This window comes from Podarcis liolepis (genome assembly GCF_965112155.1).
Source record: "Podarcis liolepis genome assembly, chromosome: 8".
In the NCBI taxonomy this organism is placed as follows: domain Eukaryota; kingdom Metazoa; phylum Chordata; class Lepidosauria; order Squamata; family Lacertidae; genus Podarcis; species Podarcis liolepis.
The window spans coordinates 69,132,642-69,155,680 of NC_139560.1; the positions used below are offsets into that span (position 1 = coordinate 69,132,642).

Sequence of the window (23,039 nt, forward strand, 5' to 3'; positions counted from 1 at the left end):
AGTACCACTTTAGCTAATGGGGCCTCCAGCTGCCGCCGTGCCGCTGGAGCACAATTTCTGTTCTCATCCTGAAGCAAAGTTCTTAACCCGAGGTAATATTTCTGGGTTAGCGGAGTCTGTAACCTGAAGCGTATGTAACCTGAAGTGTATGTAACCCGAGGTACCACTGTAAAGGTTGTTGTAAACAACCCCATTGAAGAAGATTACAGTGGTTACCCAGGCCTTGTTGCTGGTTGCAAATAGGCCACCATGGCAGTTCAAGCGTCAGGGCCCCCCCAAATGTTTGTCCGCCACTGCTTCTAGCTCACCTGGTTATCAATCTCCTTGCTGTACCTGAGTCGTCCTATTTAGGAGCAGGAAAAGACACTCCACAAAACTGTTGCAATAGAAGATTCCACCTTAGGTAGAAAGCAGCCCCTCAGCCCTCCCTATCTGTGAGAGCTTTTGAGAACTTGACAGCACGCGTAGTCCTCCTTGCAAGCAGCAGCAGATGCCGCTGAGGGAAAATATTCAGCAACTTCCCAGAATGCACTTATGGGAACACAGTTATGAAGGGCAATAAAGTGTTGACATGAAAACAGCGTTACAAAACCAGAGTTCCAGCTGGCTTCTAATTAGAGAGCAGTGCAGGTGGGAACGATCATGCTGGAGCTCAGCTATACTGAAGCGCTGAGAGTTTAATGGCACAATCCTGAGATGTTGGCTTGGAATCTGAGTGCCGCAATATTCAAGAGGGCTTCCTCTCAGGTAAGCATGCACAGGGTTGCAGCACAAGTTGTCCTTGAATTATATCACCATGACTAGCTGGCCCTGGGGTTCTCTTCCAACTCTACAGCTCTATAATTCTACAAGACTGTCTCACCATGGAGTCCTGCACACACAAAAGGGTAAACATTTGAAGGTTTGGGGGAGCCTCCATACCCCACTCTTGCAAATAAAAGTTTTGCCAATGAACAATGAACAACAGCACTCAACACCAGAACACGGATTCTTTGCAAGCACATTTCTGCTTAGTTTACCTGTAGGCTAACAAAACTAGCTGTTCCTTGCTGGGATAACTCTGCATGGAAAAGGAAAGGAATTGGAGAAGAAAGACGAAGCATCACTGGCCCTACCATTAGGTAGGGTGTAGAAGGTAAAGGACCCCTGAGAGAGAATAAAATTGCAGAGCTTTGAAAAGTTGAAAAACAAAGTGCGAGATTGGCTCCATTATTATCAAATAATGGAGGCATACGAATTGGACAAAAAAGTTGGTTTCCAGGTGGAAAAATCAAAATTGGAAACAGAATTGTTAGATCCAAAAACCAAGAATTTGTCAAGAATGTATAACTTGCTGTTGAAATGGAACACTCAGGATGAAACAGTGAAATCAGCTATGATTAAATGGGCACAAGATGTTGGACATAACATAATGATGGCTGACTGGGAACAGTTATGGACCACAGGTATGAAATTTACGGCATGTAATGCCTTAAGAGAGAATATTATGAAAATGATTTACAGGTGGTACATGACACCACTCAAGCTTGCAAAAATTTACCATTTGCCCGACAATAAATGTTGGAAATGTAATGAGACTGAAGGTACATTCTTTCACCTTTGGTGGACGTGCCCAAGGATTAAGACATTCTGGGAGATGATATATAATGAAATGAAAAAGGTATTTAAATATACATTCCTTAAATATACCTTTCTGAAGAAACCAGAAGCCTTTCTCCTGGGCATTGTCGGCCAAATGGTGCCAAAGAAGGACAGAACTTTCTTTATGTATGCGACAATGGCAGCAAGAATACTCACCGCAAAGTACTGGAAGACACAAGATTTACCCACTCTGGAAGAATGGCAGATGCAGGTGATAGACTACATGGAATTGGCAGAAATGACTGGCAGAATCCGAGACCTGGGAGAAGAGTTAGTGGAAGAGGACTGGAAGAAGTTTAAAGATTACTTGCAAAAACATTGTAAAATGTTGGAATGTTAAAATGTTAAAGTGTTGGAATGTTTAAATGATGCAAGATATAAAGACAATGTGGCATTAGTGACATAGGTAAAAGGAGTATGTAACAAATGTTTCAAAAGACAAGAGTGAAAAAAACACTAGATTACATTGTGTCAAATGTAAACAAAAGGATATAAAGGGAAGAATTGGCGACACAATGGGTTAAAATCTATAATATAGATCAAGATTTGAAAGAGGGTAAGATATTTGCTGAACACGGTTGTGTAAAAAGGAACACAAAAAAGGGAGATGTGAGGAAGTCAGGAAGAAGGGTTATGAAAACAACAAGTAAAAAATTGGATTTTTATGTCTTTTTTCATGTTTTTTTTCTTTTTCCTTATTTCCTATCTTTTTATGTTTTTTATTGTATTTTTCCGTTTTGTTTGAGTGTGATGATGATGTATTTTTTTAGGTTTGATTGGAAGGTTTGTTTTACTGTTTAAAATTTCAATAAAAAAAAAATAAAAAAATAAAAAAATATATACATTCCTTAAGAAACCAGAGGCCTTTCTCCTGGGCATGGTCAGCCAATTTGTGTTAAAGAAGGATAGAACTTTCTTTATGTATGCAACAACAGCAGCAAGAATACTCATCGCGAAATATTGGAAGACACAAGATTTACCCACCAGGGAAGAATGGCAGATGAAGTTGATGGACTACATGGAATTGGCGGAAATGACTGGTAGAATCTGAGACCGGGGGAAGAGTCGGTGGAAGAAGACTGGAAAAAGTTTAAAGACTATTTACAGAAATACTGTAAAATTAATGAATGTTAGAAAAATGTTGGAATGAAACTATATGGCTTTAGTAGAAATGTTACAAGGAATTAAGTATAAATACATTAATAGAGTTTTAAAGAGAAAAACATGGTTAGATGTGGTAAGACAATTATAGGATAGAAAACAGAGGAAGATGGAAAGGAATTGCTGAAACAATTAACAGAAATGGAATACAAAAGGGGAGGTGTGAGGAGGTCGAGAAAATAAGGGAAAGAAAGATAAGATGTTGAAATTGGATTGTGTTTTAAATGGTTCTTATTTTGTTTTGTTTTGTTTTGTTCGATTCTTTTTTCTTTGTATTGTATTGTATTATATGTTTTTTTCTTTTTTGGTGTTTTGTAGTGTTGTGTTTAATTTGTTGAAAAACTAATAAATATTATTTAAAAAAAGAAGAAGGTAAAGGACCCCTGGATGGTTAAGTCCAGTCAAAGGCGACCATGGGGTGCATCGCTCATCTTGCTTTTCAGGCCGAGGAAGCCAGCATTTGTCCACAGACAGCTTTCTGGGTCATGTGGCCAGCATGACTAAACTGCTTCTGGTGCAACAGGACACTGTGATGGAAACCAGAGCGCATGGAAATGCTGTTTACTTTCCTGCTGCAGCAGTACCTATTTATCTACTTGCTCTGGTATGCTTTTGAACTGCTAGATTTGCTGAAGCTGGGACAGAGCAATGGGAGCTCACCCCATCATGGGGATTTGAACCGCTGACCTTCCAATCGAGAAGCCCGAAGGGCTCAGTGGTTTAGACCGCAGCGCCTCCCATGCTTTAGCATTTACCACAGTTCTATCATTAGGTAGAGTGTAGAAGCAGATTCTGGGAGGTGGGCAAGGAGCGGTGGTGAGATGTTGGAGGACAAGTTCTGGAGGACAGAGCACTGTATGCCACCCATCACTATCTAAGCTAACCTGCCACCCTTAGATTCTGTGGAGGAGGACTCTCAGCTCCCAGTGTTGAAATGAGTTTCAGCTGCCAATCCAACTGACTTCTGAACGCACAACTGAGAGGGGGTACAATCTTGTTCTTTGTCTCAGGCAGTGAAATCCCTTAGGGCAGTTCAGCATTTCAGAAAGGAGTTTTGATCCAGCCCATCATAAGAACAGATTCTGAACTCCCATAGTCACTACAAATAGGGATGGAGCTACGGAGATCAGGATCCTAGGTATGCAAGGCAGTGACATTCACTCAGCATAAGGTTTATCATTTGCACATGGGACAAGTAGGTGTCCAGAGTGAGGCACAGCAGAGTATTTTAGCCCCTATGGTGCAAAAAACCCCCTCAGATTTTCCAAGAGCAAATACAGAGAATAAATACAGAAAATAAAGCCGAGGCAGATTTAGAGCAACATGACTACAGCAGTGGGTGTCACAACTATGACATAGTGAATTGAGCAGAAAGGAAGGCGAGAGGTGGGGGCACCAAATTTTGGCCTTGCACAGGGCGTCACTGAAATTGGAAAGACCAAAGTCCACCTCCAAATAAAGCCTTGTTTATAGATACATCTCAGTCTGATGTGTGATCTTCATGGGGGAGACATCAGATGGACCTGGGTGCTACACAGCCGGATAGAAGAAGATACCTGAAGGAATCTCAAAGTGGCTAACATTCTCCTTTCCCTTCCTCCCCCACAACAAACACTCTGTGAGGTGAGTGGGGCTGAGAGACTTCAAAGAAGTGTAACTAGCCCAAGGTATCTCCATATATCTATTAAGTCTCAAGATGTTAAGCAAGATCAGAGAAGTGCCTAACTCATCTCCACAGAGTGGATTTCATAAGTTTCTTTTCTGGAACAATGTATGTATGAAATGATTCATGTTGTGGAATGATGTATCTGATAAACGTCAGAGCATCCAATGGAGTTGGTGGGCAGGAGGTTTGGAACAAAAAGAAAACTATTCCACGTAGCAGATAATGAATGGTCAAGGTCATCACCACTGTGATGCGGTGATGACTACTAGCTTTACCAAGTCATGGAGAATCCTGGGAAGTGTAGCTTGTTAAGGGTGCTGTGAGACAGTTCCTTGGATTGAAGTGGTATAATGCTGCCTTAAATGCATAGGACTTCAGGTGTCTTTAGAAGAGGATTAGATAAATCCATGGAAGTGATTATGGTTGTATGGAGCTGTGATCCCACTGGATACCAACTGCTAAGGCAGAACAATGAGTAATAATTATAATTATAATTATTTAATTTAATTTATTATTTATACCACACCCATCTGGCTGGGTTTCCCCAGCCACTCTGGGCGGCTCCCAACAGAATATTAAAAACAGGGCTGACTTCAGATGTCTTCTAAAAGTTAGGTACAGTGGTACCTCGGGTTAAGTACTTAATTCGTTCCGGAGGTCTGTTCTTAATCTGAAACTGTTCTTAACCTGAAGCACCACTTTAGCTAATGGGGCCTCCTGCTGCCGCTGCACCACCACAGCACGATTTCTGTTCTCATCCTGAAGCAAAGTTCTTAACCCAAGGTACTATTTCTGGGTTAGTGGAGTCTGTAACCTGAAGCGTATGTAACCTGAAGCGTATGTAACCCAAGGTACCACTGTAGTTTTTTATTTCCTTGACATCTGATGGGAGGACATTCCATAGGGCGGGTGCCGCTACCTAGAAGGCCCTCTGCCTGGTTCCCTATCACCTCACTTCTCGCAGGGAGGAAACCGCCAGAAGGCCTTCAGAACTGGACCTCAGTGTCTGGGTTGAATGATGGGGGTGGAGACGCTCCTTCAGGTATACTGGACCGAGGCCATTTATGGCTTTAAAGGTCTGCACCAACACTTTGACTTGTGCTTGGTGTGTCTTCATGCCCTGCTTGCCTCTTTCCCTGGGGGCCTTTGATTGGCTCCTGTGGGAAACAGGATTAGATCGTCCTTTGGTCTGATCCAGCAGGGTTCTTCTTATGTGTTAATGCAGTTCTTAAAAGTGTATGGGTTGGTCCCCTTTTCAAAGGGTTGAACTGTCTCAGCGTTTGCTCGCCCAGATGGTTCTGCTTTGGTGTGGGTAAGAAGCAGCACACCACTATAAGGAGCATTTGCAGCTTTCCAGGCTCTAGAGAGGCGCATATCTTTAAAAATGAATCAAAACAATGTGCGTCAGCCTAATAAAGGCTTTGAAGAATAAAGGCAAGCTCAGAAGTCCTTTCCCCCTTTTGCATGGATATCTGCTCTCCTCGTCTGGGAATACCCCCTATCAGCACTTTCGGTTAAAGTCACTGTGTGCAGAATTTAGGTGTGTGGCGAGTTAAAACCGCCCACCAAAGAGCACGTGTCTGCGCGAGAAAACATGCAGGCCCGAGATAAGTCTCGATCCAGACTCCCAACTGGTGCAATTTGGATCAAATTCAACAATAATAATTAAAGTGGCAGGGGGAAAGGGAATCAATTGAGTCACGGAAGATTTTACACCGAAAGTGATTTTGGCTCAGTTACAATTGCTAACTCAAAACAGAGCTTAATATTCACGGGGAATTAGCGTTCACTCCTGTGCTCCAGACTAATAATAATTTGCAAAAATAGTGGTTTTCAAACTTTCCACACTCAAGGAAACTTTCTCACGTACTTTGTTTCCTGAACGAAGCTCTGTCCATTTGCCATAGAATTGTCTTTTGGGGAGGGGGTGCTTTCAGCATAAATAATTGAGCCTCGGCACTGCTCCAAATGAACAGAGAGTGTACCCCAAGATACAAAACCCTCTCTCTGTGGCTGCAGAAAATAGCATGGTAGGCACCATGTGTTTCAGAGAATATCCACCAGAGCTTGCCCGACTCTGACATTAGGTAGAGAGGTCAGTGTGATCACACAGGGTCCCCGGACCTTTCACCATCTATTGATCCCTGTGCCACCACCCAGGCCCTACCTGGTACAATACTGAGTCCAGTCAGGGTTAAATTGGAACATAAGCTTTTGTTTATTTATTGCAGTTTAAAAAGCGTGTGGTTTCATAAACGGTATTGGTCAATTACAATCATGGGGTGCCTATCCAGACCTATAACTTCCACTACCTGCTCTCCCTCACTAAACCACCTCTCAGATATTTACTTGTCTTCCTAGCCCCTAACTATTCCTGACTCAGCTTATTTCGCTACACTAACTCAACCTACCCACAAACTCTATCCCAATTCACTCCCACTCCAACCAACCACCCAACTCCCAACGAACTCCCCCTTTTGCCCCCCCTCAGAGCTGGTTTTATAGTCCCTCTGACTCCACCCCCTGGGTTCTGATTGGGTAACCTGTTTAACTATTTCCCCTCCAGCACTCTCATATGTTAACGTAACAGTCAGTTGCCTCAGGTGGTTGGTGCTGAGGGGCAGGGAGCTATGCGAGGTGTTGGGGGACAGAGCTGTGTGTGGCAGGCAGTTTGCTCCCTTCAGTAACTACCCTATTTACACTGTTGAAGTAGAACAGAACTGTCAGTCTTGTCGGCTTTTATAAATGGAGGTCCATGGAGGGGAGAGGTACCATTGTATCTTTTGACTCAGGTGGAAAAATGGCTTGTTCCAGTCTGCATGAGGAAACATGCAGGGCTGAGATAAGTCTTGATCCAGACTCCACCATTACTCAACATCTCATCAAGAAGCCCCAAGTGAGGTCTTGAAGGTCGCCCGAAACAAAACTCAAAAACCATGGCTTTAAAAAGATCCCTTCTTAAATCAAAGAAAGACCTTGCCCAACCAGTTGCCCAGGACTTTTATTACAGCTGTTAGCATCTCTGGGGGAAAAGAATTTGCTGTAACACGAACAGACCCCCTTTGGTTTGTTGTGCCTTAATATGCGTAACTCCCATAAATGTTAATGGAAGTGTGGAGGACAGCAGTGGGCCCTGACATATGCCATTGTGATTCATGTTAAACAAAGAGCTAAACTTTGGTTGAATGAAGCCTTTTGTAAGACAGGCTGTTTCGAAGCCCCAGCAGATCCTGGCGACATAGGTAGCGTGCTTGATTTTCTCAGAAAACGAAGGATTGAATTGAATGGGTGACATGGTGGTGACATTGTTGGAGGGCGTAATTGTTAATGGGTAACAAGGCCATTGTGCCGAGTAAGAGCTTCTCCATTTGCCGAAGGATCAAGTCGGTTGTGCCTCATGTCCCCGCAATGTTCGCTTCAGAGAAGGACGCCACGGGATTGAGTGCATTTAACAATGCGTGGGATCAGGGCCATCAATGTCTTTGGGTATGTTTGCTTTTTTAAAAAAAAAAAATGAAACAGTGCCCTGTTTTAGATATTAATGCTGGCAGACAGGGCAGAATACGGGAAGGCAAATGTAATTAATAACATGTGCAATATTGTCCCGGTTACCAAATTATCAGCAGCATAAATTTTTAATTAATAGGAGCATAAGCAACAATTTGGCTGTCAACAGCCATCAGTATTGATGTAAGTGAGCGAAGCACTGCAACACAGCGAAGATCAAAGGGGTAGCATGACTGAAACACAACAAACATCCAGGGATGACGACTCAGCGCTTTCTGAACATTTTTTTTTTAAAAGCATCAAGTCCTTCGCTCCAGGCAGCTGAAATGCGAAGGAAGGGGAAGATGGAGAAAAGCAAGAGTGTGTGTTTTTTCCCAAAAAGAAAAAGAAACTGGAGAGCAATAAATTTTGAATAAGATAGCCAGGGCTTGTCCTTCCTTGTTTTTAACTCTTATTTACATATGTTGAGAGAACTGGAGAGAAAACTTAAAAGAGAGAAGTGGGGATAAGAGGGTGCAAAGGAGCCATAGATGTGCACATTCCCTCTCAAATACCTCTCACAGAATTGGGCAGTTGGGAGAGATCCGGATCGTGGCAATTTTGAGGGGGCCAGTCAACTCTATCAAAGAAGCTGGAATGATTGTGCATCTTCCTTCAAATTCAGCGAAAATAATGGCTTGTCTTTACAAACCTCCAAGCAGTCCCGGATCCAGCATTGCTGACCGCTCCCACGATAGCCAAGGTGTGCAAGTCAGCAAGCGCACAAACACATGCCCGTGCGAAAATGCAGCTTGTAGCTGCATTCGGTGTAACGTGCGAACGAGGCTGCAGTGGCTGAGGCCAGTCTGGCCAGGCTCATCGTAGCATCTGGGTAATTGAGTGTGGCTGTCTGAAGTCTCTACAAGTGAGCAGCCCCTCACACCCAGGGGTGCAACACATCAGCTCACGTAATTGAACACAGGAACATGATTTTCAGTATTGTGCCACGAATAATTTCTAGCTCTGCTGTCAAGAACTTGAATCCAGAACAAATGCTCATTGTGTTTTGAAATGATGTATTGTATGCATCCCTATGGCTACATGTATTCTGTATTTGTGTGTCTCTAGGATGCGGGTGGCACTGTGGGTTAAACCGCAGAGTCTAGGGCTTGCCGATCAGAAGGTCGGCGGTTCAAATCCCCATGACGGGGTGAGCTCCCGTTGCTCAGTCCCTGCTCCTGCCAACCTAGCAGTTTGAAAGCACGTCAAAGTGCAAGTAGACAAATAGGTACTGCTCCAGTGGGAAGGTAAATGGCATTTCTGCGCACTGCTCTGGTTCACCAGAAGCGGTTTAGTCATGCTGGCCACATGACCCAGAAGCTCTCTTGGCCAATAAAGCGAGATGAGCGCCACAACCCCAGAGTCGTCCGCGACTGGACCTAATGGTCAGGGGTCCCTTTACCTTTACCTTTAGGTCAATGATATGTGCAAGTCTATCCTAACATACTATGTTGCCCATTGTTGCAAGTCCACCCTACCTCCCATATTAGCAATTGTTTCAAGTCCACTGTCACTCCCATATTAGCAATTGTTGCAAGTTGCTTCCTACGATGCTATATTAGCAATTCTTGCAATCTCATTTGAAAGAAATATTGCCCTGCTTCAAATGTACTGATGCAGCAGTCCCTGCCACTGAGCCTGTTGTTATGGGATATATGCATCAAGTGCATATATTTTTTTCTTTTATACATCTTCATTGCATTCTAATGGTAACGGACAACGAGCTGATGTTTCTAGAGCTAGCAATACAGGTCACCTGTCTGTAGGCTGTAGGATGGGAAAGCTGCATGTTCTCTGAGCATAGGAATTGCTGACATGGTACCTACGAGTGATAACAACAACAACAACAACAACAACAACAACAACAACAACAACAACAATACTTTGGCCACCTCATGAGAAGAGAAGACTCCCTGGAAAAGACCCTGGTGTTGGGAAAGATTGAGGGCACAAGGAGAAGGGGACGACAGAGGATGAGATGGTTGGATAGCATGAGTTTGACCAAACTGCAGGATGCAGTGAAAGACAGGAGTGCCTGGCATGCTCTGGTCCATGGGGTCACGAAGAGTCGGACACGACTAAACGACTAAACAACAACAACAAATAATAAATTATTTTATTATTTATGTCCCGCCCATCTGGCTGGATTTCCCCAGCCACTCTGGGCAACTTACAGGTATAAAAAATGGCAAAACATTAGACATTAACAATTTCCCAAAAGAGGGTTGCCTTCAGATGTCTTCTAAAAGTCAGATAGTTGTTTATTTCCTTGACATCTGATGGGAGGGTGTTCCACAGGGCAGGCACCACTACCGAGAAGGCCCTCTGCCTGGTTCCCTGCAACCTCACTTCTCACAGTGAGGGAACCACCAAGAAGGCCCTCGGAGCTGGACCTCAGTGTCTAGGCAGAACGATGGGGGTGGAAATGCTCCTTCGGGTACACTGGGCCCACAGGTACACATAAGCCCAAGAGGCCTCCCCTACACCCAGAATGTCCCTCCCCGCATTCACTAAAATTAGCCTTAGAAGAAGCACTCCATTGTAGCTGATAGAAGAGGCTGCAGCCTGTGCTTCTTTGTAATGTGTATGTGGTGATGATCTTGACAGTTTGTAAATGGGCCCCTGGTCTTAGGGTTTGCCCACACCAGAGCAAAATGTGGCCCCCATCCCAGTGTTATCACACACATTTCCCTCATTGAATGGGTTGTATGCATTCACTCCTGGCCTTATTGGACTTCCCAAGGATTGAGAAACCCTATATTTGAAGGGGGAAATGTCCAGGGCAACAATGGACAACATCCGTGTCACTGGAGGGAGAGAGTGTTTGATGGGATGTATTTGGATTGTGTGGTGTTGTCTGCTCCCCTAAGTTAATGCTCCACCACCCTCCCTGAGTTCTGGAAAGCCAAGGTCCATTTGGGCATTTGGGCAGGTCTTTGTTTACCTATGCATGCAAACCTGTTCTTTTGGATTACACTTTTCCGATATAGCAGATTTGCACAAAACTGTGGTGGCAACACCAGTGGCCCAAACTCCCAGAAACCTGGAGATGATTGTGGCCACACATTGCTCACCATGTGTGCAGCCAGTTTTTAAAACGGTAGACCCCCACAACAGTGAGCTGGGTTTTTGTTTTTAAGCGTGTCACATCCAGCCCCATCAGCATCCCAATGAGGAGTGGGTTGTGTGGTGATAGACAGCAGTCAGCAAAACACCACCACACATGTAAAAACACACCCTTACCTGCTGCCCCCAGTATGTCCACAGTTGGGTTACATTCTTTGCACATTATCTGCAGGTTAAGCAAATCCACATCAAATAAGGGGAAGTGTGGGCTTGGGTGAGGGCAATATTGTGTGCATGACACAAAACGTTTGCACATGGGATGTATCAAATCCACTTTAAACTGGCAGGTACAGTGGTACCTCGGGTTACAGACGCTTCAGGTTACAGACGCCGCTAACCCAGAAATATTACCTCGGGTTAATAACTTTGCTTCAGGATGAGAACAGAAATCGCGTGGTGGCGGCGCAACAGCAGCGGGAGGCCCCATTAGCTAAAGTAGTACCTCAGGTTAAGAACAATTTCAGGTTAAGAACAGACCTCCAGAACGAATTAAGTTCTTAACCCGAGGTACCACTGTATATGCAGTCAGGGTGTCAAACCAACTTTCCATTTTTGTCTGAACAGGGAATCTGTCTTGCCGCTTGCATGCGAAGCAGAATTACAACCCATTTCTATGTGTTTATGTATTGCATTTATTTTCCATCTTTTTCTCTGAGGAGCTCAAGTACATGGGCTCACCCCTCCGTATTTAATCCTCACAACGACCCTGTGAGGTAGGTTGGATGGAGTGACTGGCCCAAGATCATAGAATCATAGGATCTTAAGAGTTGGAAGGTACCCAAGGGTCTAGTCCAACCCCCAATCTCAGCTAAAGCATCCCTGACAGATGGTCACCCAGCTCTGCTTAAAAACCTCCCTGGAAGGAGAGTCCACTTCATGACTGAGTAGGAATTTGCCCCCTGGTCTAGCCCGATGCTCTAACAACCCCACCCCACTGGCTGTCATTTTTATGTTGCGTCCGAACATGCTACCTTTCTCATAAATAGCTTGCTCAGTTCAGATCACAGAACTGCTCAATAGCAGAATCATGTTCTAGCTCCTTCTGTCCGATTTTGATCTTCACATAGCCCCTTTGGGCTCTCGCTGCTTCCCCTGTAATACACAATAGAAGATACATTGTAATCTTCCTTGTTGCTATTTATAATAACAAATATCAACAGTATTTCTATTTAGAAATAATGCTAATGAGTTTGTTTTCATTGCAGCCTCCATGACAGGGCAATCAGGATATTCAAAAGCCCATTAAAATGCAATTACGAGAACAAATAATCAACAATAATTAAAACATCATAAAATACAGCAAAGGCAAACGAGAGTTTTAAAAAAGTGACACTGTTAATAATAGATCTAAGTGAATAGTTTGCAATGAACAACTTCTCTCATTTTCTTTCACCTTTTGTTCTATTTCTGGAATGTATTTGCTATTCGAATTGCAGCAATTGGGGGGCACAAATTGATTCAAGTACTATATATAAATATATATTGGTAAGTCCCATCAATTTCAACTGGAACAAGCTGAACAGTCAAATTTCTCCCATTTGATGACAACAGGGAAGAGTAATAATAATAATAATAATAATAATAATAATAATAATAATAATAATTTATACCCCACCCATCTGGCTGAGTTTCCCCAGCCATTCTGGATGGCTCCCAATCGAGTATTAAAAACAATACAGCATTAAATATTAAAAACTTCCCTAAGCAGGGCTGCCTTCAGATGTCTTTTAAAAATAGGATAGTTGCTTATTTCCTTGACATCTGATGGGAGGGTGTTCCACAGGGTGGTCGCCACTACCAAGAAGGCCCTCTGTTGAATAGTCCCTTTTGCTGGCTGGGTCATGCTTCTTTTGAATCTTCCTCTATATACCATACAGTAAGCATTTCCCTGCTTTCAGGAAAAAGCAAGATGATTTTTTATTATGCAAACGTCGCGCCACCAAAGTATGGCAACGACCTTGCTCAGGTCAAAATGGCAGAAACAATAGAATTTGCAGTAGCAGAGGCCACTGATTCCTACATTCACCTCATTCTTACACCCCTTGCATCATCACCATTTTGGGGAGAGAAGGGGAGGCCATTTTGCCACTCATTACACCACCACTCATTTCTGTACCTAAGGAATGTACATGCACCATAGGTCAGTAATGGTCACTTGCCACCCTTCTCAGTTAGCAGTGGTTGCGACCCAACATGGCACCTCTTGTCCTCTCAAGTGTGTCGTGTCATATTTGCCTGTCTCCCCATCCCCCTTAGCTGCCGTGAAGGCTCACAGGTTCCCGCCAACCCATCCGTTCAAATGGGCCAACCTGCGGCAGGGCATAGCAAGCAGACCTGAGGGAGGCAGGCTTCCCTCAGGTCCTCCCGCCATCTACTTGACCCGGCCGACGGCCAAGCACAGCACTCATTCAGCCAGGAGCGTCACCCATCCTTTCCCTCTCTTTATTAATAGCCTGTTACTGCTCTAACCGTTTCCTCTTCAGCTAGGAGGGCTTTGCTGTGGTCTTTTGACGGTTGCCATATTCGGGTCCAGGAAGGAATTTCCCCTGCTCTGCAGGTTTCTCCTTCCCCATAGCACTGGTCACAACTTTGGCGATTTAGGTCTTGGGTGGAATCCTATTGTCTTTCATCCATTCAGGGTGCGGGGAAGTGGTGATCCGCCCAACCCCTGTTCTCTGTGATGGTGATAACAGGGTACCCCATTAGAGGGGTCTGGAGGGAAGTCCAAGGAGCCAGTTGTGTAGAGCTAGTAGGCCATCGAGCTTCCCTCAGTGTTTGGGGGCCATCTGTGTAAACCTGTGTTTTGCGATTCATCCACTCCCTGAATAGGCCCTGTCATGCCTCAGTCCTCCAGCAGGGGAGCTGAGAGGGACACACGCCCAATGTCTATGCCAGCAAACTTTTTCAGCCATGGACCGGTCCACTGTCCTTCAGACCATGTTGTGGGCCGGACTATATATATATTTTTTGGGGGGGAATGAATGAATTCCTATGCCCCACAAATAACCCAGAGATGCATTTTAAATAAAAGGATACATTCTACTCATGTAAAAACACGCTGATTCCCGGACCATTCACAGGCCAGACTGAGAAGATGATTGGGCCGCATCCGGCCCATGGGCCTCAGGTTGCCTATGCCAAAGCTTTCTACACCTGAAACAATAAAATTGTGGCCATTTCAAATCCCAGACAGTTGTTCTGTCCATTCATTTATCACCCAGTACTTGGATGTGCCAGGGTTTGGGGGCTCTTTGGCTGGGCACGCAACTGTGCACAGTGGTACCTCAGATTACAGGCGCTTCAGGTTACAGACTCCGCTAACCCAGAAATAGTACCTCAGGTTAAGAACTTTGCTTCAGGATGAGAACAGAAATTGTGCGGTGGCAGCGTGGCGGCAGCGGGAGGCCCCATTAGCTAAAGTGGTTTCTCAGGTTAAGAACAGTTTCAGGTTAAGAACGGACCTCCGGAACAAATTAAGTTCCTAACCAGAGGTACCACTGTATTGCCCCTCAAAGTAAGGTGTGCTCCCTGATTACATTCTTCCCTATCAACATCTTATTGCCTGTACCCATTTTTATTTCGTTTGGAATTTGTCCCTCCCTCCCTCCCTCCTTCCCTCCCTCATAAAAGAGTGTGTTCAGTCTGGTGAAGGTAAAAGCCTTTCAGTGGACACGACAGGATGCTTTTAGCATCCCAACCATCTTGCGCCATTTCCTCATTTCTCTGCTGGCACTCTGCATCCCTGTAAGGTCTAGCAAGAAGCCCAGGGGGATTTGCTTCAGGACAGCTTGAAATGCATGCTCTACATCTTTCATTGAACGAAGACTGTCTACATGTGGCATTTTCAAATGGGAAATGGGGGGTGGAGAAAAAAATAACCAATTCCACCACCCGGTCCTTATATCTATGCATATTTGAATCTCCTTACCCTTTTACACCGGCACATTCATCTACTTTTCTTTGGAATTTACTAATAATATTAGCTTCTTTCTTTTCTTCTTCTTTTTATTTAGAAAAACCAAATCCCTTTCAAGGAGCAACAGAGAAAAACTCTTCTATTTGATCCTGAGGATGTTCACTTCCTGACACCTGACACCAGCACTGCATGGTCACATCCTTTTTATTTACTATTCCCTTTTAAGTGTATAGCAGTCTTTGATATATTTCTGTTTCTCTCCCTGTAATGGCAATGGGCTAGCGTGTTATGTTCCACCTGGGCCTGGTGTGATGTGCCTTTTATTCCACTGAAGTCACATTACCCTTGAAATGCTATAGCCCTCCATTCAGCTGGGCTGCTTGGATTGAAGGATGAGCTAGCAAACTGAATTAAGGCAGCAGTCCGGAGCGCACCATTGAGGCGAGGCTTCCTTCTGAATAAACAGATTTGCAGCCACAGTCTAATAGACGTGCACATTTTGGGGGTTTCTTTCTCGTTTTAATGCAGCATTTGCTTTCAAAGCGGGGGGGGGGGGCATTTTCAACAGTATTCGAAAGTGTATTTGAAGTTTCCGAGGTAGTGGCCCTTATTAAGCATCTTCCTTTTGGCTATTCTTTTTGGCACTGGTTTCAAAATGACCAGTCTCTCTGCTTTCTCTCTTAACCCCATCTGTGCCAGAATCATGTAGTCAAATCTTTTTTTAAAAAAATAATAATAATATTTTTTATTAGTTTTCAATTACTATCCAATCATAGCTTCATTATAACAACGCCAAATTATAACACAATTACGAATACCAATCATTCAAATTCATGTAGCCAGATGTGATGTGCTATGTAGTGATGCGATATATTCTCTGCATGATCCCTGATTGGCTGGGAACATCCAAATGCCTAATCTGCAAATAACTTTATGATGTAGGTTAGACTGAGGAAGAGAGAGAGAGAAATACAGACAGACAGACAGACAGACAGACAGACAGACAGACAGACATTCAGGCTCAGTGCCAGCCAGTGCTCTTTATTTTTATTATATATGAACATCTCTATCCCACCTTTCATTGAGGAGCCCAAGGTGGCATACAGAATTCTCTTCCCCCAACAACCATGTGATGTAGGTTAGACTAGAGATGGCTAGTGGCTCAAGATCACTAGTGAGCTTCATGACTGAGTGGGGCTTCAGACCCAGAACTCCCAGGTTCTATCCCAACCCTCTAAGCACTCCACCACATTGGCTGAGTGAGGATTTGAACCCGAGTCTCACTAGCCTAGCAGCCTAGCCTCTCCACCACATAGAGTCTCTTATGTAGAATTCAAATGGGAGGTAGCAAAAGAGGCACTGAAGAGTCTACTGCCTGAATGTTAACGTGCTCACACAAAGTACTTAAAGAGGGAAATTTCAGCAAATGTATTTTTCAAATCATTGTTCCTGTGCAAATATTATTTTTGTTTTTTAAAAAAGAAACTCACTACCACCCCCCCTTTAAAACACATAATTCCACAGGGTCTGACAGAGTTAGATATCTCTCTTCTGGAGGCGGCATGGAAAATGTGTTGATAATTTGAGCACTGGGAGTGAGCTTGCTCCCCGGTGGATTTCTCAGCAGTCACACAGCTTGCCATTGTATTAACACTATTCAATGGAACAAGAGAACCAAGATGTGCATTGCATGTTTGCAGCTCCATTTGAAATACAACAATGCTTCTCCTGCAGCTCTCCTAAACCCCAGGAAAACATTGCAGGATAGGAAGGTCATGTCCAGGCAGCATGTTCCCTGGTACCCAACCTTTTCTTGGGGAACTCCTTTGTGTTTACTGCAGGAGATCAGTCATGACAACAAACCACCCTATGATGGACCAATGCCAGTCCAAAAATAAGCCGCGTGTAACACTACTGGTGGCAGGGCAGGGCACAATAACATTCATGGTATGCCTGGGCTGCAAACGGTAATAAATAACTACCGGTAATTGGAACACACAAATTAGAACTGTCTGCAGGTGTCCTCTAGGGTGAGAGTGGCTCTGGATGTCCAAGCATTTATCCAGCAGATCAATGCACATTTCTGCTCCAGCATCCAGGAGGAAACACTCTCAGAGGAAATGCATAATTAGGATGCACATATGGTGTGTACGGCAAATGTGGGCATCCCCAGCTCTCAGCATCCCTGATAGAATAGGATCATAGAATTGTAGAGGTGGAAGAGACCCTGAGGATCATCTAGTCCAGTTATGCTGATCAGAACTGGAGTCCAATAGAATTTGGAGACCCACAGGTTCCCCATCTCTGATATCAGGCATAACTGTCATGGTGCTGTCCATATGTTGTTGGACTACAACTTCTGTTGGCCTCAGCCAGCACGACCACTAGTCTGAAATTATAGGAGTTGTGGTTCAATTATATTTGATGGGTTCACCACCCACGACCTGTTATGTAGCTCAAGATCTAAGCAAAATTAGCCAGGTTTCATTTCAATGGGAAAGTGATCTTGGAGTTTTATGTATACAAATTACCTAAATACTGCAGATTTAGGTAAGGTAGACACTTTTAAAATGTGCTGGCATTCAGCAGTATTGAAACTAGTTTCCAATGTTTTTCTTCCTTCGTATACATTGAAATACTATTTCTGACTCTTCCTAAAATAAAAAAGAAATCTTGTTTTTAGGCAAACCTATTGGTATACTAAAAACCTAAGTTTCATTTCCTGAGATTTGTTGGTAGATGGTTAGAATTGAGACCTATCACCCTATGTCCTGTATGATAAAGTATAGCTATATATTAAATAGTATTGACTAATTACTGTTTCCTCCCATAACATGAAAAACCAATTCTTCTGCTGGTTTTTCCCTCTCTGCTAGTTCTGAGGTTGTATAAACCAGCCTTTTTAGCCGGGTGCCTGTCAGATGCATTGGAATACAACCCCCATCAGCTTCAGGCAGCATGGCCAATGGCCAGGGATGATGGGAATTGTAATCTAAAACACACTGAGGAAGCCATGTATAAAGATTGCATGGGCAAAAAAGCATTTCAGGTGACAATTAAATGCACACTTATCTAGTAGGAGTAAGCTCTATTGAACCTAGCAGGGCTTAATTATGGGTAAACATGCATAGGATCATGCTGTTTGTGATTAATAGGAAGTACTCTGATTTTTAACAACTGGCACGCATTAAGTTGAAAACAAACAAACAAGCCTTGAGCAGCATTGCTAAACAGGTCTGTTCTAGATTAGCCAATAAGTCCTGCATGGACCTCTTATCTCAGGGATCCTTAAACAATTTAGCAATGTTCATCTACATGTTTCTGCAATGGCATAGGAGATCACTCTCCCCGCTGCCCCAGGTAGGCATTGGAAAGCTTGAATGACATGGATTTTGCAGTCACATAACTTGCCGTCACTGGATTGCCAAGCTGTCAGGAAAGATGGCAACTATAGCATGGGAATGACCTGCTTAATTTGACCCATCCTTGTTGTTCCAGGCTTCTGAAGGCAAGCAAATTCCGTAATGCTGTAGATAATGCAGAAAGGGATCCTTTACTTTGCTCATACTTAAGTTCAGTTATCTGAACTTGTGCAGTTATCTGAACATGTGCAACTCATGTGAAGCAACATGTGCGTGAACCTCCCTAAACATATTCAGATAGTCCAGAAATAAGTGTTTCATATGTCCCAACATTTCTCCAATGAAAATAGGGACGTCCCATTCCATAATGATAATTTTACTAGTTATACCCCACACATCTTACTGGGCTGCCCCAGTCACTCTGGACAGCTTCCAACATATATAATAACATAATAAAACATTAAACATTAAAAAACAAGGCTGCTTTAAGATAGTTTGGGGGTTGGATAACTCCATACCCTCCAACATTTCTCCAAGGAAAATAGGGATATCCTAAGGAAAAGTGGGACATTCCGGGATCAAATCAGAAACTGGGATGGCTTCTCTAAATCTGGGATGTCCCTGGAAAATAGGGACACTGGGAGGGTCCAGTGTTTTGTGCTGGAATTCTTGTAGAATCTAGAACAGAACCAAGTTATTAATGCTATTGTTACCCAAGTTGTTTGGTGGGGGGACACCCCTAAACCCTACAAATTAATAAATGGTAGGGTTTTGATTATTTGGAGTATTGAAGGGAAGATATCAGGCCTGTGGGAAAATACAGGCTAAGCTTCCTTTCCAAGCTAGAGTGTCACCTGGGAAAGAGGTGTTAACATGGCAACGGGCCTTGATGACCAATCTTAGTGGAATCTTGGGCTTGGGCAGACAGAAGGTTGCTAAGATAACAGGGTGCAAGGTGACTGGAAAAGAGTGTCTTGAGCAAGGTTTGCTGGGAAGAAGAAAGGAGAACAAAGACTGAGATCCATCTTGGGCAGGCTGGCTGAAAGCTGGCTGGGAGCGCTGCACTGCTGTAGGGAGCAAGCCCCTCTTAAGTTGACCATGTTGTAAAATATGGACTCCCTCTATCTAAACTCAGGTGTAAATATGTGAATAAATCATATTTCTTAAATCTATGACAGATGTTTTTAGCCTACAACTTCCATGATCCCTAGCTAGCAGGACCAGTGGTCAGGGATGATGGGAATTGTAGTCTCAAAACATCTGGAGGGCCGAGGTTGAGGAAGCCTGACTTAGTGGGTATTGCTTGTTATCAGAATACTTCCATTTCATTATTAGCAGCACAATCCTATGCTTGTAGACTCGGATGTAAGTGCTACTGGGATTGTAGAGGACTGTAACCCGAAATCCCTGTTTGCTTATGCAATCCCTACATCTACCTTCTTCACTTTGGTGCCCTTCAAATGTTCTGGATTGAAGCTTCCAACATCTGCGACCATTGGCCTCTGCAAGGTGGAAGTGCATGGTTAGATCCTATGAATTTTTCTCTGTAAAAGTCATTCATCGCTTACCTGAGTTACCATGCTATATTGACAGTAGGCGAGGGAGAAGTGGCCATATTTTACTTTATCCACAGGGTATTGTATCCCTTGCTGCAATGTGTGAACATATGTGCACGTTGCATATCTGTTTTCCATTCAGCTTTCATTTCCTCCCTCGCAGGTTGTGAACTAAATAGCAGCTGAGTGCCTCCCCTCCCCAGCTGTGGAGAGATGTAGCATATGGTCAACACATGAAGTGCTGGAAATGTATCTTCCTGGCTCCAACCCAAAATGATCTTGACTCTGCGTAAGTGGCTCCCTCTTCTCTGGAGATTAAGAGACAGATGCTGCCCTTTGGAATGACTAAGACTGCAAAAATGACTTCGCTAAAACAGAGGCTAATGCACCTCTGTGTTGCAGTGCAAGTAGAACTGGATTTCCACTCTGCGCCATGACAACTGTGCAGCTCTTAATATAGGAATTATACAATATGAAAGCCAACTGCTATATGACATCATGTGATGGTCATTCTGTTCAACCAGTATTTTGGCCTATTTTAACGAATGTTAACTTCATCCCGGTTTCTAAACAAGCATTGCTTTTGTCTAGGGCAGTTAATCAACTAAACATAATTGTTTGTTGATTCATCCCTTGAAACAGCCCTTTAAATCAATTAACTGTTTAATTAACCAATTGCACTGAGATAAATTTACAAATCAGCACAAACCCATTATAGGTCCTGTTTAAAATAAAAAAAAATATTGAGGTTATGATTTACTTAACAAGAACTTCCAAGAGCTGTCCTCTTTACTATTTTCTTTTTCATGCTCTGCTGTGGTAACCCCATGAAACTCAAAGAGCTTTTCAAAAAATAGCCCTGACTGAGACAAAATGCCTCTTCCTGTTACCACCCTGTTCTGGGATCCAGACTATAACGACAGGGGCAATGCAGCTCATAATTTAGTGGAGTTGGAAAAGTTGTATAGGGGAGGGAAAACATTAAACTTTTTACGTGGTAACTGGATCCAATTCTCATCAAGGGGCATAAATTCAATGGAATTATTTCCAGCTCGTGTTCCCCAGCAATGGGTTTTGAGAGACATACCATCTCTGACCCTGGTGGGAGCACGCAACCATCATAGCTTGTAACCTTTGATAGTTTTGTTCCCCATGAATTTGTCTAAAACTCCATCAAAGCCAAACAAGCAAAATGATGTTTGGTCGATATTATCAAAAACATAAAAGGTTGGTTGCAGGTGTGAGGGTATTGGCGGTGAGCTTTGGGGCTCCAGTGGCGGTTAGGCATTGGAATAGCGATGTGTGGGGGAGGGGAGGTGCGGCCATCACCTGCCCCTCCATGCTTAAGGGTATTCCATTAAAGGAATCTGGGGGTGTGGATCTCGTCTGAAGCCCGGGGAGGGGCTAGTTTTCTTGGTGTTAGGTACCACCTGTAGGTGATTTTCAGAGTGAGTTCTTTTCTTTCTGTTGATATGGATTTAAAGGGGGGTTTAGACCACATTCTGGCCCATTGAGTGGGGTTAATCTCATAGCCTATGTCATCCTCCCATTATTTTTTGATTGTGTCTAGGGAATTAGTGAGATTTTGGAGTAGTATTTTGTATATTGCAGATGCCATCCCTTTACCGTGTCCCCTTGTTGTTAGGAGGAGGTTTTCGAAGGTTGACCCATGCGACGGTGGCAGTCCCGGCAGCTCGGAAGCTGGTCAGGCAACACAAGCAATGCTGGCTGCCCTCAGGAGCTCCACAACGCCATGGTGTGCACCATGTTTCCTCGCCCAGATATAGTCTGTTGATGCCAATGCCTAAGCCAATACCGCTCACATTCTGTAACCAATTAAGTTGTGGCCTAAATTTTGCCCATTAACATTAACCTAAATTCTGTGTCCTTGTGTCTTTATTCTCCTGGGGTGGCTTGTGGGTCTTGAAGCACAATTACATCTTGTGGGAGCAAATTCTATCGTTTGACTATGTAGAAAAGTATGTAGCCTTGTGATTCTGGATATTCCAACATTCAGCTTCATTGAATGTCCCCAAATTCTAGTATTGTGAAAAGGGGAGAACAACTCTCCACTTTCCCCACACTATTCCAAATTTTATATACCTCTATCATGCCTCACCCCAATCCCCACGTGTTGTAAATTTTACACATAGGGGAGTTGTTTCAACCTTGTGGACATTTTAGTTGTCCTCTACTGAATCCTTTAGGGATGCAGGTGGCGCTGTGGGTTAAACCACAGAGCCTAGGACTTGCCGATCAGAAGGTCGGCGGTTCGAATCCCCGCGATGGGGTGAGCTCCCATTGCTCGGTCCCTGCTCCTGCCAACCTAGCAGTTTGAAAGCACGTCAAAGTGCAAGTAGATAAATAGGTACCGCTCTGGCGGGAAGGTAAACGGTGTTTCCGTGCGCTGCTCTGGTTCGCCAGAAGCGGCTTAGTCATGCTGGCCACATGACCCGGAAGCTGTACGCCGGCTCTCTCAGCCAATAAAGCGAGATGAGCGCTGCAACCCCAGAGTTGGTCACGACTGGACCTAATGGTCAGGGGTCCCTTTACCTTTACTGAACCCTTTCCCAGCTCTACGATATCTTGATAAGATAACCAGAACTGACAGAGTCTCGCCATATAATGGCATCAGGACAGATAAAAGGCCTTCGATCAAGTCAGATCATTGGTCCACCTGGCTCAGGTCTGTCTGCCCTGAATCGCAGCAGCTCTCCAGAGCCTCAGGCAAAGATGTCTCCCAGTCCTAACTGGAGATGCTGGGGATCGAACCCAGAACTTTTTGTACGCAAAGCATGCATTCTGCCACCAAGCCGCGGCTCTTCCCCATGCCGTGACATTAGGAGTTTTATACTCAATCCCTTTCCCAATGATCCCTAAGATGGAAGTCATCTTTTTCCCCCCAAAGCATGGGTTGACATTAGATCATCCAGGCTATTCACTGGATGAATATTTCTTTCTCGATCAGTCGCCACCAGTTCAGACCTCAAAAGATTTATGCTAAGTAGGGTTTTCTCCCTCCACCCTTACGTTCAATATCATTTTGCCTTGTCTTATCTTAAATC

The 23,039-nt window shown here is 43.9% G+C and overlaps 1 long non-coding RNA gene across 1 annotated transcript; it reads left to right on the forward strand.

The window, feature by feature from the left end:
- Positions 1-630: 630 nt before the first annotated feature.
- On the forward strand, positions 631-21,852 carry LOC310714506. Its single transcript, XR_014529849.1, has 3 exons — positions 631-747; positions 20,138-20,263; positions 21,620-21,852. It is a non-coding gene; the product is annotated as an uncharacterized lncRNA (long non-coding RNA).
- The last annotated feature ends 1,187 nt before the right edge of the window (positions 21,853-23,039 follow it).